We start from the raw sequence: 15,326 nt of genomic DNA, 5'->3' as shown, positions 1-15,326 counted from the left end.
CCCAGCAAGCCAAAGTTCCAAGTGAGGGAACAGGAAGAAGTCACGCGGGGCTAAGTGAGTTGAATATTGTGGATGAGGAACCAAAACCCAATTCATGCACTTTCGCCGCTGTTACTGCTGAGGTGTGGGATGGTGCATTATCCTGGTGAAAGACTACTTTTTTGCGCGCCGACCTTGGTCTTTTTTCAGCCAACACAAGCTGCAAACAGTCCAACAATGAAGCGTAATAGGCTACAGGAGTGTTTCTGTCTTTTTCCAAGTAATCTATGAGGATCGTTCCTTGGGAATTCTGTAAAATAGCGGCCATCACCTTACCAGCCTACGAAATGGGTTGTCTTGTTCGGCGCCCTTTCGCCGGACTTGTCCATTGTTTTGACTGTCGTTTTGGCTCTGGTGTGTGAAGATGGATCCAGATTTCATCAACAATCGCAAATAGGCGCAAAAATCTTAAGGATTGCGATTAAATTTCGCTAGAGATTGTGCTGACATGTTGTGCCGGATGCTCTTTTGGTTGACCTTAAGCAGTCGCGGCACTCACCACGCACACAGCTTCTTCACCGCCATTTCTCCATCCGGGGTATTATGCACTAGCTCAGTTCACATGCCTACAGAGTTAGCAATCTCACAAATTTTTATTCGGGGTCTTGCGTTACCATATCATGGATTTTGTCAATGGTTTCCTATGTAGTGACCTCAATTGGACTGCCAGAGGGTGCTTCGTCTTTGGTGCTTGTCCGACAATGGTTAAATTCATTAATTCAAAAGTAAATGGTCTTCAGTGATGGTGCAGAAACAGCGCGAACTTCTTATAAATCTGTTTTCATTTGTGTGGCAATCCAAACCTTCAAATGAAAATTTTTAATTACAGCAGGAAACTCGGTTTTCTTCTGTTTCAATCGCAGTGAATACAATGAGTAATTCAGACAGCTGCGAGAATGAAGTGAACACTGTACATTGTTGAAATTCTTCATGCGCTCCTTGGAGTAATCAAGTTTGCCAACCATGAAGGCACAATAAAAACGTTCTGTTCTTTCATGGAAGTATACGAGACTTATCTAACCACCCCCGTAACCGCGAGACCTCCACGGGGACGTCCATCCAACTAGAGCGACACACGATACTGGGCGCTGTACATCACTGTGAGAGGTTCACTGTCGAAATTTCGGGAGCGTCCTCACCTACAAGAGTCAGGCAACGTATCACTTCCTCGTTAACAAATCTCGGGAAATGAAACGGAGAGGAAAATCAGAGGAATCGCAGCTCACACGAAGGCTTACCGACAGTCGCTCTTCCCTCCCTCCAGATGCCGAGTGGAGCAGGAAACGATGGGAATACCAGAAGAACCCTCCGCCACACTTCATAAGATCTGTTGTAGAGTATAGATGTGGAGGCGGTGGGCAGGAATCAGACCAAAACCGCTGTCTGTGTCACCTCCTGAGAAAGGGCATGAGAAAACTGCTGTTCATTTATTAACTCAAGGGCAAACACATCCTGTCGCTAGAACGATCATCATACTGAGCGACAATACCTAAACTAAGGGGGGGGGGGGGGAGGTCAATAAGAAATGCAACGCATTTTTTATGAAAGTAAATCTACATCTACATCCATACTCCGCAAGCCACCTGACGGTGTGTGGCGGAGGGTACCTTGAGTACCTCTATCGGTTCTCCCTTCTATTCCAGTCTCGTATTGTTCGTGGAAAGAAGGATTGTCGGTATGCCTCTGTGTGGGCTCTAATCTCTCTGATTTTATCCTCATGGTCTCTTCGCGAGATATACGTAGGAGGGAGCAATATACTGCTTGACTCCTCGGTGAAGGTATGCTCTCGAAACTTTAACAAAAGCTCGTACCGAGTTACTGAGCGTCTCTCCTGCAGAGTCTTCCACTGGAGTTTATCTATCATCTCCGTAACGCTTTCGCGATTACTAAATGATCCTGTAACGAAGCGCGCTGCTCTCCGTTGGATCTTCTCTATCTCTTCTATCAAGCCTATCTGGTACGGATCCCACACTGCTGAGCAGTAGTGGGCGAACAAGCGTACTGTAACCTACTTCCTTTGTTTTCGGATTGCATTTCCTTAGGATTCTTCCAATGAATCTCAGTCTGGCATCTGCTTTACCGACGATCAACCTTATATGTTGTTGTTGTGGTCTTCAGTCCTGACTCTGATTTCATGCAGCTCTCCATGCTACTCTATCCTGTGCAAGCTCCTTCATCTCCCAATACCTACTGCAACCTACATCCTTCTGAATCTGCTTAGTGTATTCATCTCTTGGTCTCCCTCTACGATTTTTAGCCCCCACACTGCCCTCCAATGCTAAATTTGTGATCCCTTGATGCCTCAGGACATGTCCTACCAACCGATCCCTTCTTCTAGTCAAGTTGTGCCACAAACTTCTCTTCTCCCCAATCCTATTCAATACCTCCTCATTAGTTACGTGATCTACCCACCTAATCTTCAACATTCTTCTGTAGCACTACATTTCAAAAGCTTCTATTCTCTTCTTGTCCAAACTAGTTATCGTCCATGTTTCACTTCCATACATGGCTACACTCCATACAAATACTTTCAGAAACGACTTCCTGACACTTAAATCAATACTCTATGTTAACAAATTTTTCTTCTTCAGAATAGCTTTCCTTGCCATTGCCAGTCTACATTTTATATCCTCTCTACTTCGACCATCATCAGTTATTTTGCTCCCCAAATAGCAAACTCCTTTACCACTTTAAGTGTCTCATTTCCTAATCTAATTCCATCAGCATCACCTGACTTAATTCGACTACATTCCATTATCCACGTTTTGCTTTTGTTGATGTTCATCTTATATCCTCCTTTCAAGACACTATCCATTCCGTTCAACTGCTCTTCCAAGTCCTTTGCTGTCTCTGACAGAATTACAATGTCATCGGCGAACCTCAAAGTTTTTATTTCTTCTCCATGAATTTTAATACCTACTCAAAATTTTCCTTTTGTTTCCTTTACTGCTTGCTCAATATACAGATTGAATAACATCGGGGAGAGGCTACAACCCTGTCTCACTCCCTTCCCAACCACTGCTTCCCTTTCATGCCCCTCGACTCTTATAACTGCCATCTGGTTTCTGTACATATTGTAAATAGCCTTTCGCTCCCTGTATTTTACCCCTGCCACCTTTAGAATTTGAAAGAGAGTATTCCAGTCGACATTGTCAAAAGCTTTCTCTAAGTCTACAAATGCTAGAAATGTAGGTTTGCCTTTCCTTAATCTTTCTTCTAAGATAAGTCGTAAGGTCAGTATTGCCTCACGTGTTCCAGTGTTTCTACGGAATCCAAACTGATCTTCCCCGAAGTTGGCTTCTACTAGTTTTTCCATTCGTCTGTAAAGAATTCGTGTTAGTATTTTGCAGCTGTGACTTATTAAACTGATAGTTCGCTAATTTTCTTATCTGTCAACACCTGCTTTCTTTGGGATTGGAATTATTATATTCTTCTTGAAGTCTGAGGGTATTTCGCCTGTTTCATACATCTTGCTCACCAGATGGTAGAGTTTTGTCAGGACTGGCTCCCCCAAGGCCGTCAGTAGTTCCAATGGAATGTTCTCTACTCCCGAGGCCTTGTTTCGACTCAGGTCTTCCAGTGCTCTGTCAAGCTCTTCACGCAGTATCATATCTCCCATTTCATCTTCATCTACATCCTCTTCTATTTCCATAATATTGTCCTCAAGTACATCGCCCTTGTATAGACCCTCTATATACTCCTTCCACCTTTCTGCCTTCCCTTCTTTGCTTAGAACTGGGTTTCCATCTGAGCTCTTATCTCCAAAGGTCTCTTTAATTTCCCTGTAGGCAGTATCTATCTTACCCCTAGTGAGATAGGCCTCTACATCCTTACATTTGTCCTCTAGCCATCCCTGCTTAGCCATTTTGCACTTCCTGTCGATCTCATTTTTGAGACGTTTGTAGTCCTTTTTGCCTGCTTCATTTACTGCGTTTTTATTTCTTTTCCTTTCATCAATTAAATTCAATATTTCTTCTGTTATCCAAGGATTGCTACTAGCCTTAGTCTTTTTACCTACTTGATCCTCTGCTGCCTTCACTACTTCATCCCTCAGAACTACTCATTCGTCTTCTACTGTATTTCTTTCTCCCATTCCTGTCAATTGTTCCCTTATGCTCTCCCTGAAACTCTGTACAACCTCTGGTTTAATCAGTTTATCCAGGTCCCATCTCCTTAAATTACCACCTTTTTGCAATTTCTTCAGTTTTAATCTACAGTTCATAACCAATAGATTGTGGTCAGAGTCCACATCTACCCCTGGAAATGTCCTACAATTTAAAACCTGGTTCCTAAATCTCTGTCTTACCATTATATAATCTATCTGATACCTTTTAGTATCTCCAGGATTCTTCCATGTGTACAACCTTCTTTTATGATTCTTGAACCAAGTGTTATCTATGATTAAGTTATGCTCTGTGCAAAATTCTACCGGACGGTTTGCTCTTTCATTTCTTACCCCCAATCCATATTCACCTACTATGTTTCCTTCTCTCCCTTTTCCTACTGTCGAATTCCAGTCACCCATGACTATTAAATTTTCGTCTCCCTTCACTACCTGAATAATTTCTTTTATCTCATCATACATTTCTTCAATTTCTTCGTCATCTGCTGAGCTAGTTGGCATATAAACTAATACTACTGTAGTAGGCATGGGCTTCGTGTCTATCTTGGCCACTATAATACGTTTACTATGCTGTTTGTAGTAGCTTACCCACACTCCTATTTTTTTATTCATTATTAAACCTACTCCTGCATAACAGCTATTTGATTTTGTATTTATAACCCCGTATTCACCTGACCAGAAGTCTTGTTTCTCCTGCCACCGCATTTCACTAATTCCCACTATATCTAACCTTAACCTATCCATTTCCCTTTTTAAATTTTCTAACCTACCTGCCCGATTAAGGGATCTGACATTCCACGCTCCGATCCGTAGAATGCCAGTTTTCTTTCTCCTGATAACGACGTCCTCCTGAGTAGTCCCCGCCCGGAGATCCGAATGGGGGACTATTTTACCTCCGGAATATTTTACCCAAGAGGACGTCATCGTCATTTAACCATACAGTAAAGCTGCATGCCCTCGGGAAAAATTACGGCTGTAGTTTCCCCTTGCTTTCAGCCGTTCGCAGTACCACAACAGCAAGGCCGTTTTGGTTAGTGTTACAAAGCCAGATCAGTCAATCATCCAGACTGTTGCCCCTGCAACTACTGAAAAGGCTGATGTCCCTCTTCAGGAACCACACGTTTGTCTAGCCTCTCAACAGATACCCCTCCGTTGTGGTTGCACCTGCGGTACGGCTATCTGTATCGTTGAGGCACGCAAGCCTCCCCACCAACGGCAAGGTCCATGGTTCATGAGGGGGAACTTTATATGATCACTCGATTTTAAATCACTCATAATGCGTACTCCCGGATAATTTATGGAATTAACTGCTTCCAGTTGCTGACCTGCTATATTGTAGCTAAATGATAGGGATCTATCGCAGAACATTCCACGTGTCTACATTGTGATTCAATTGCCATTCCCTGCACCATGCGTCAATTCGCTGTAGATCCTCCGGCATTTCAGTACAATTTTCCATTGTTACATCCGCACAGCATCATCCGCAAAAAGCCTCAGTGAACTTCCGATGTCATCCACAAGGTCATTTATGTATATTGTGAATAGCAACGGTCCTACGACACTCCCCTGCGGCACTCCTGAAATCACTCTTACTTCGGAAGACTTCTCTCCATTGAGAATGACATGCTGCGTTCTGTTATCTAGGAACTCTTCAATCCAATCACATAATTGGTCTGATAGTCCATATGCTCTTACTTTGTTCATTAAAAGTAGGTTGGTTTTATTCGCGATTTCAATACACCTTTGTTATTCCCTACTCTTTTGGCTACAAAAGCCTATTGTTCAAAATAATCTCCGTTCAGCGTCAGCGTATTGGGAGGGAGGGACTATATGTCCTCATGATACCGGTTGACGTCGAACCCAGTGTCTTGCTGCATCAATTACTTCCACATCATAAACGTACTGGTTCCTGCAGAGTGCATCCTCCATTGGGCCTAACGGATGGAAGTCGGAAGGTGCGAGACTCGGGCTGTAGGGTGGATAAGGGAGAAGAGTCCAATGGAGTTTTGCGAGCTCCTGTCTGGTGCCATGGAGAAGGAAAAGATCGTTTGCATTTTGTCAATAGGCTGTTTACGTGTTTGTATGCTAGCAGCTCTATGTAGCGCTTTGCATTAATAACTCTGACAGCGCTTTGCCCACTCTGTAGGAGACTCTGTGGCCGGTCGGACTAGCACTTGGAGGTGAATCGCCAGCAGTGATGGCAGTTGGAGGCGAACAGCCAGCAGTGATCGAAGTTGGGAGTGAGTAGTCATCACTGATGGAGGTTACAGGTTAATAATTAGCAGTGTTGGAGTTTTGCAGTATTAGTGCGATCGGATGGTCTGAATGTATATTCGTCATTGAGATTTAGCTAGAGCCTTCAGTAGGTAGAAACTTTTATTTAGCTGGCTGTATTGGCGCTTGCTGTGTTGCAGTAGATCGTGTAATGAAGATTTTTGCTAGGCAAGTGACTTATGATATGTATGGGTTATTGTTATGATTTCTTCTAATTCAGGGCCATTCTTTTGAGTTAATTTTAAAGCGACGAAGCACCCTCTGGCAGTCCAGTTTAGGTCACTACATAGGAAACCATTGACAAAATCCATGATATGGTAACGCAAGACCCCGAATAAAAATTTGTGAGATTGCTAACTCTGTAGGCATGTGAACTGAGCTAGTGCACAATACCCCGGATGGAGAAATGGCGGTGAAGAAGCTTTGTAAGTGGTGACTGCCGCGACTGCTTAAGGTCAACCAATAGAGCATCCGGCACAACATGTCAGCACAATCTCTAGCGAAGTTTAATAATCGCAACCTTTAAGACTTTTTGCGCCTACTTGCCATTGTTGATGAAACCTGGATCCATCTTCACACACCAGAGCCAAAACGACAGCCAAAAAAATGGACAAATCTGGCGAAAGGGCGCCGAACAAGCATATTGTGAGTAATTAATGACTAGGAAAAATTTGAGTTCTGTTTGTCAGAGCAAATTCTGTCGGTCAGTGTTGAAATGATAAAGACAAGCTAATTAACAGTACGTTCAATTTCACTCATCAATATAAGCAGAAAAGTTAAATAAAGAAGTTTCAATTTTTGAGGCGACGAACACGCTGAAGCCGTTTCTTCAATTTCCTCATGGCAGCACAACAGTCTTCCGAGTCGATCGCTGCACCATGAAAGAGTACATCAAACAGAATAACCTCTTCAGATTACCAGAAGGCCGTCGCCACGACTTTACGGGCTGACAGTGCGGCTTTGAACTTTTTTCTCAGAGGAGAGGTTATGGAGCGCCACGCCATGGATTGCGGTTTTGTTTCCGCTTCCACGTGATGAACCCATGTTTCATCGCCTGTATCGATGTTCAACAGAAAATTGTCACGATCAGCCTCGTATCGCGCAAGCAATTCCGCACAAATTTTCCTTTGTTGTCCTTTATGGTGTTCTGTCAGACGGCGACGAACCGAGCGGACACACACGTTTGATTGCCCCAACTGGTCGACGAGTGTGTCAGCACTACCAACAGAGACGTCCAGATGTGCAACGAAGCGTTTGTTTCTGACCTGTCGATCGTCTCTAATGAGAGTGTCCACACGTTCCAACATTGAAGGAGTCACAGTCGTGTGAGGACGGTCTTCGCGCGGGATATCGGACAGGTTTGGGCGACCTTGTTACGATGATGACAGACGCTTCGCCAACGACTCACAGTGCTTTTGTTGAAACGCCTGTGCATATCTGCGTTGCTCTGTGTTTTCGCCAAAAGAAACTCATCACAGCTCTGTGCTTGGAACGTACTTCCATTATAGACGCCACTTTTGATTGCTACGTATAGCGCGGCTGTATGCCGGGACTTTGTGAAACTAGAGAGGCTTAAGCAGAAATACTCCACTATGATCCACAACGAATTCCGCATATTCTGAACTGAAACTGACTGACAAAAAAATGTGTTGCACCATTTATTTAAAAATTTAAGTTCTCTCACAGTCCACTCATACGGGGTATAACCTTATGCTAAAGGTTTAACGTAATAAGTCAAAAATTAAGGTTAAAAACTGTGTACTAGTCTTGAAGTAGCGTAACTCATGGGGCACAAATTACACAGGCCAGTGTTTCATAATTGGGAGTCGCTGAGTCCTCCAATTATGAAACACTGGCCCAACATAGCCTGTGTACTTTAAGGGTAATTTCGTACACTTCTCTCTTGCATGCTTAAAGTCAAATATTTAACACATTAAGTTTCTGTAAAGTAATCAGACACCTAAAGCTGTTTTGTATACGTGAGTTCAATTCTTTAATGAAGCGGGGTTTATTGGTTCTCTCTGAGAAAAGATGCCATGAGCTGCGTATATACATTAAGTTGATTCCTGCTTCCTTGTTGTTGGGTTGTTTTTGGGGAAGGAGACCAGACAGCGAGGTCATCGGTCTCATCAGATTAGGGAAGCGCGGGGAAGGAAGTCGGCCGTGCCCTTTGAAAGGAGCTATCCCGGCATTTGCCTGGAGCGATTTAGGGAAATCACGGAAAACCTAAATCAGGATGGCCGGACGCGGGACCTGCATCCTTGTAAGGTACCTTAAGTTGAAGTTACTTCGCACTGAAACCGATACTGACATCAGAAACTACAGCTCAGTGGAAAGAGGAAATAAATATTCAATTTCTACTCCGTGAAGTCTTTATCAGCTGACATCTTCGCTCTCTTGCAGAAGCCGGCCGCTGTGGTCGAGCGGTTCTAGGCATTTCAGTCTGGAACCGCGCGACCGCTACGGTCGCAGGTTCGAATCCTGCCTCGGGCATGGATGCCTGTGTAATCCTTAGGTTAGTTAGGTTCAAGTAGTTCTAAGTTCTAGGGGACTGATGACCTTAGATGTTCAGTCCCATAGTGCTCAGAGCCATTTAAATCATCTTGCAGAGTCCTCGAATCTAAAATATTACAAATCTAAATGTGAAAAGTTCAATCTGAAGTCGGTGGCAGCATGCCTTGTTGTTCCTGCTCCTTCCTTTCACCTCTGAGTTCGTGGCCACACCTCCACTAAAGAGAATTACCGATCTATGATTTTTCGTCACTTTTTATCGATTCGACGTATTCTATTTTGCTTTGACATTATTATCAATTTCTTAGCACCTTACAGGTACACGAGTTGGTATTAATTTTCGTTTGTGCGTATACTTACACAATGACGTAGCTGGTGAAACATTCTTGAAGGCAACTTGCTGTCACAGTTTATACTACGTTCACTACCGATGGGAGAAGTAATAGTGTGTAATCACCGGGATATCGTTTAATGGGGACCGAATGCGGGCGACACTGGATGCAAATACGATCGCTGATGCGGGAAGTAATGATATCATACCGCCATCGCTGGCTGTCTAGTGAGGTGGCAGGCTGCACCATCAAGTTTCAACCGGGCAGAGTTAAAGGTTAATACTAAATAAAACAGTTTTTGACTATTGCTAAATAAAAGACTTGTTTTCCTATTTTTGTTTTATCACAGTCTCTCTTCGATAGTTTCCTTACAACACTTGCTACTATAAGCTCACCCGACGAATTATTCATCGTCCCATTAAAAGAACATACCGATAACTTCGGAGCAATGTTGGTGGTGTAGAACAGGTGTTCCCTCGGCCGTCACGTGATCCTCACAGCCATGTACCACTGCGTACATACCATATCTGACAGGGAATGGAGTCGTGTAATATACACTGTCAGTGACACTCGGTTCTGAACCCGACAAGAATACCTACTGTCAATGGATGCAGGCCATCCCAACCAATCTGAGAAAGAACAATAAGAAGGGAATTGCATGCAGAGAACGTTTGTAGCAGGTCTAACATTCTGCGTGGTGTCTGTTTGTTCTATATCGTGTCTCCCTACCACTTTCGCGCAACGACGCTCTGAGCGTGTTTTTTAGGGAATTGACTAGTTTGAACCTGGGACCTGTTGCTGGTAAGGAGACGCCAGACCACACATGACATGTAGAATTCAGGAGAGTTCAGTGAGACTAGCGATGATGTAACCAAATACTTAATGATTTCAGCGTCAGCTCCACTGCACTCCCTGTAAAAGAATCTTAATACTAACTAAATTTAGTGGAAGGGGTTCAAGGCTTTCCTATTTTTAGTTAGCTGGTAAAATAACGTCGAAAAAGCAGTTCAGTTTACCACTGGAAATTTTATTCTACTCACAAAACATTGTTTATAAATTGCACTATTGATAAAAGGAAATCTTTTAATACAGGATGGTGAAAACCAACTGCGTTCAACAAAAATGTGAACGAATATTCCCTGAGTGGGTTTCCAAGTTCTACAATGGATCGAAGGATGACCTATGCCATACCACATCTATAATCTAGGTTTAAATTAAATTTCACAAAAGAGAAAACTATCAAAATGGTCTACAGTGACCCTCAACTATCTTTAATTACTTATCTAACTTGTCGTAAATTACAGTGGCTGATGTCACTTCTCAGTAACTATATAACAGAAAAATCATCGCGTTTCAGATTTTTACTTCAAATGGCAAATGTGAATACCATGAGCTTTAAGTGACGATTGACACTAGTATTGCGCAAAAAGGGAGTGTAACAGATGAGACTTCTGCAGTTCTGAGTGAAGCTTTATGCGCTGTTATGCGGCATCGTGTGCGTTCATTACCTTGTCGGTGTTTGTCAGGGGGCGGCGCGTAGCACAGCTCCGCTCACCTCGCCGTCTCGGAAGCAACTCTCTCCTAACTTCTCCTTACTACAATTTACCGAAGTTTGTTTAAAAAAAACTATCTGGCTGTGTTTTCATCTGACCAATCAGGGTCTCAATGTTAACCTTAAGCTCCGCCTACAAAAATTCTGTCTATCCAATGAGAAACGTTATACTTTTCGTGGTGGGGCAATGTTTTTAAAGTTTGCAACATAACAGAGACGCGAAAATTTCTCACGCTAAAACTTGCAGCTGGTGTGGTCCTTTTAGCGTTATCGTAAGATCTATACTGTTCTTCTGGAGGGCTCTAGCTTTTAACATGGGCTGGGGGTGGTCCTGACGTAACAGAGACGCGAAAAAGTCTCACGCTAGAACTTGCGGCTGGGGTGTGGTCCTAGCAGTTAGCTGGCGACGTGGGTGTCCGTCCCTTATCGTAGGGCCTTCCAGCTTAACACGGTTCTGCTCTCGGCTTCTGTTCTCGTTTCTCCCCTCGGAACTGCGTCTGTCTCACGGTGGGAAGGTATGACATGCATTTAGGCATTCTTGTGTTAGTCTGTGGTATTCCATTTGCTCACTCGTTACTCGTGTTACTTTGGTTAATTTAATGTCACGATTTATTCGGAGCTATGTGACATACTACTGGATTTGCTTATCATGTCAGGGTTTTCATGGAAGGTGTTGGATTTGCCTGACACCTTACACAGGTACCTCGCTCAAGTCCATTGCTCACAATGGCACATACAGCTGCACCTCTTTCGTGATCCAAAGAGACAGAAATTGGACACTAACTGATTGGGGGCGTGTAGTTTAGTCCTATTTTCAAGTCGTCCAGTGCACCCATATCCTAAAGACTGTTTAGTTAAGATATTACGTGTTTCTGCGATTTTTAGGTTGTTTATTTCAGTATTCTCTGTGGCCGAATCTTCTCCTCTCTTATCTACCTTTATCGTAACTGTACTGCGGACACCCGTCTTCGAAGGTGAGAACAGCCGTCGCCACCTGGTTGCATGCAGCAGGTTGCTGGTTTGCTCAGGAAGCTCGATTGGCCCACCATATCACCCGACTTTCAGCCCACTGAAAATATCTCAGACTATTTGAAACAGATGCTATAATACCGCAACGTTTGCATGTTGTATAGGTTAATTACCGTCTTTTGCGATTGTAATGAAACTCTTATTAAGACCAGACGCTTTTCGCTTTATCCTAAACCATCTTCAGTGGTTACTGTAACAATATGGCCTATCTTACAATCCTGTTTGCTATGATACTCAACAGGTCGCATGCTTTACATACTACTGGAAACAGTTTTTAATCTTTCCATTACTCGCGGTTTTTTGTTATTCACTTCATTCCTCTTCTTCTTTTTCTTCTCCCATGTGTATGAGTTGGGTTTTCGCACAGAGCACTTCCACTGCACTGAACACACTGGAGAGCCAAAGAAACCGATTCACCTGCTTAACATCGCGTAGGTCTCCCGCGAGAACGCACAAATGCCGCAACACGACGTGGCACGGACTCGACTAATGTCTGAGGAGGGAACTGATACCACGAATCCTACAGGACTGTCCATAAATCCGTATGAGCACGAGGGGTTGAGATCTCTTCTGTACAGCACGTTGAAAGGCATCCCAGATACGCTCAATAATATTCACGTCTGGGGAGTTTGGTGATCGGCGGAAGTGTCTAAACTACGACGAGTGTTTCTGGAGCCACTCTCTAGCAATTCTGGATGTGTGGGGTGTCGCATTGTCCTCCTGGAATTGCCCAAGTCCGTCGGAATGCAAAATGGATGTGAATGGATGCGGGGAGCCTCCATCGGGTTGAACTTTTCCCTGCTGACATGCATGGTCTATGGATTCATGAGGTTTTTTAGGTTTGAGGGTCTCAGGGAACCACAGAAGGGACGTCCGTCTAAAAGTGGGTAGGTAAAACACAGTAAGGTAGTCTTAGAAACGATTGGTATTGTAGTTGTAAATTGTCGTAGCTGTGTTGGGAAAGAACCAGAGCTCCAAGCCCTAATAGAGAGCACTGAAGCTCAAATAGTTGTAGGTACAGAGAGCTGGCTAAAGCCGGAAATAAGTTCAGCCGAATTTTTTTCAAACGATCTAACAGTGTTCAGAAACGACAGATTAAATACAGTTGGTGGTGGAGTATTTATTGCTGTCAGAGGTAGTTTGCCTTGTAGCGAAATTGAAGTAGGTAGTTCGTGTGAAATAGTATGGGTAGAGGTTATACCTGACAATCGGACTAAACTATTAATTGGATCATTTTACCGACCCCCCGACTCAGAAGATATAGTTGCTGAACAGTTCAAAGAAAACATGAGTTTCATTTAAAATAAGTACCCCGCTCATGCAATTATAGTCGGTGGTGCCTCCAATCTACCCTAGATATGCTGGAAAAATTATACGTTTAAAGCCGGCGGCAGGCAAAAAACGTCATCCGAAATTGCACTGAATGCTTTCTCAGAAAATTATTTTGAACAATTAGTTCTGAGCCCACTCGAAGCGTAAATGGTTGCGAAAGCATCCTTGACCTTTTAGCAACAAATAATCCTGGACAAATAGTGAGTATTATGACGAATACAGGGATTAGCGACCACAAGGCAGTTGCTGATAGGTTGAATACCGTAACACCTACAACCATCAAAAAGAAATGCAAAGTATATCTATTTAAAAAAGCTGATAAAAATGCTCTTAACGCCTTCTTAAGTGACAGTCTTCACTCCTTCCGATCTGATCATGTAAGTGTAGAAAAGTTGTGGAATGTTTTCAGCAATTGAGAGATATATACCACATAAATTACTAAGTGAAGGTACTGATCCCCCATGATACACAAAACGGGTCAGATCATTTTTGCAGAAGCAACGAAAAAAGCATGCCAACGCAAAATCCCCAAGTTTGGCAAAGTCTTACAGAAGTTCTAAATATGGCACGTACTTCAATGCCAGATGCTTTTAATAATTTCCACAACGAAATTCTGTCCCGAAATCTGGCAGGAAACCCAAAGAGATTCTGGTCATACATAAAGCACACCAGTGGCAAGACGCAATCAATACCTTCACTGCGCGATAACAACGGTGGAGTCACTGATGACAGTGCCACTAAAGTAGAGTTATTAAACACGGTTTTCCGAAACTCCTTCACCAAAGAAGACGAACTAAATATTCCTCAATTCTAGTCAAGAACAACTGCCAAGATGAGAAACATAGAAGCAGATATCCTCGGAGTAACGAAGCAGCTTAAATCACTTAATAAAGGCAAGGCCTCCGGTCCAGATTGTATACCAGTCAGGTTCCTCTCAGAGTATGCTGACAAAATAGCTCCATACCTCGAAGAAAACGATTTATTGACACATAGTCAGCACGGTTTCAGAAAATGTCGTTCTTGTGAAACACAACTAGCTCTTTATACTCATGAAGTAATAAGTGCTATCGACAGGGGATGTCAAATTGATTCCATATTTTTAGATTTCCAGAAGGCTTTCGACACCGTTCCTCACATGCGTCTTCTAACCAAACTGCGCGCCTACGGAGTATCGCCTCAGTTTTGCGACTGGATTCGTGATTTCCTGTCAGAAAGGTCACAGTTCTTAGTAATAGACGGAAAGTCATCGAGTAAAACAGAAGTAATATCCGGCGTTCCTCAAGGAAGTGTTACAGGCCCTCTATTGTTCCTGATCTATATTAACGACATAGGAGACAATCTGAGTAGCCCTCTTAGATTATTTGCAGATGGTGCTGTCACTTACCGCCTTGTAAAGTCATAAGATGACAAAAATGAATTACAAAATGATTTAGATACGATATCTGTGTAGTGCAAAAAGTGGCAATTGACCCTGAATAAGGAAAAGTGTGAAGTTATTCACATGAGTAGTAAAATAAATCAGCTAATTTCGATTACGCTAAAAGTCACACAAATCTGAAGGCCGTAAATTCAACCAAATACTTTCGGATTGCAATTACGAATAACCTAAATTGGAACGATCACATAGATAATATTGTGGGTAGAGCAAACCCAAGACTGCGATTCATTGGCAGAACACTAAAGGCGCAACAGGTCTACCTAAGAGACTGCTTACACCACGCTTGTCCGCCCTATTCTGGAGTATTGCTGTGCGGTGTGGGATCCGCATCAGGTGGGACTGACGGATGACATCGAAAAAGTAAAGAACGGCAGCTCGTTTTGTTTTATCGCGAAATAGGGGAGATAGTGTCACAGGCATGATACGTGGAGTGGCAATCATTAAAACAAAGGCGTTTTTCGTTGCGACAGGATCTTCTAATGCAATTTCAATCACCAGTTTTCTCCTACGATTGCGAAAACATTCTGTTGGCACCCACCTACATAGGGAGAAATGATCATCACGATAAAATAAGAGAAATCAGGGCTCGCACGGAAAAATTTAATTGCTCGTTTTTCCCGCGTGCAGTTCGAGAGTGGAACGGTAGAGAGACAGCTTGAAGGTGATTCACTGAACCCTTTGCCAGGCACTTTATTA

The sequence above is a fragment of the Schistocerca nitens genome, unplaced genomic scaffold (genome assembly GCF_023898315.1).
Source record: "Schistocerca nitens isolate TAMUIC-IGC-003100 unplaced genomic scaffold, iqSchNite1.1 HiC_scaffold_376, whole genome shotgun sequence".
In the NCBI taxonomy this organism is placed as follows: domain Eukaryota; kingdom Metazoa; phylum Arthropoda; class Insecta; order Orthoptera; family Acrididae; genus Schistocerca; species Schistocerca nitens.
The sequence above is the reverse complement of the archived record's forward strand: the minus strand, read 5'-3'. Positions refer to the sequence as shown.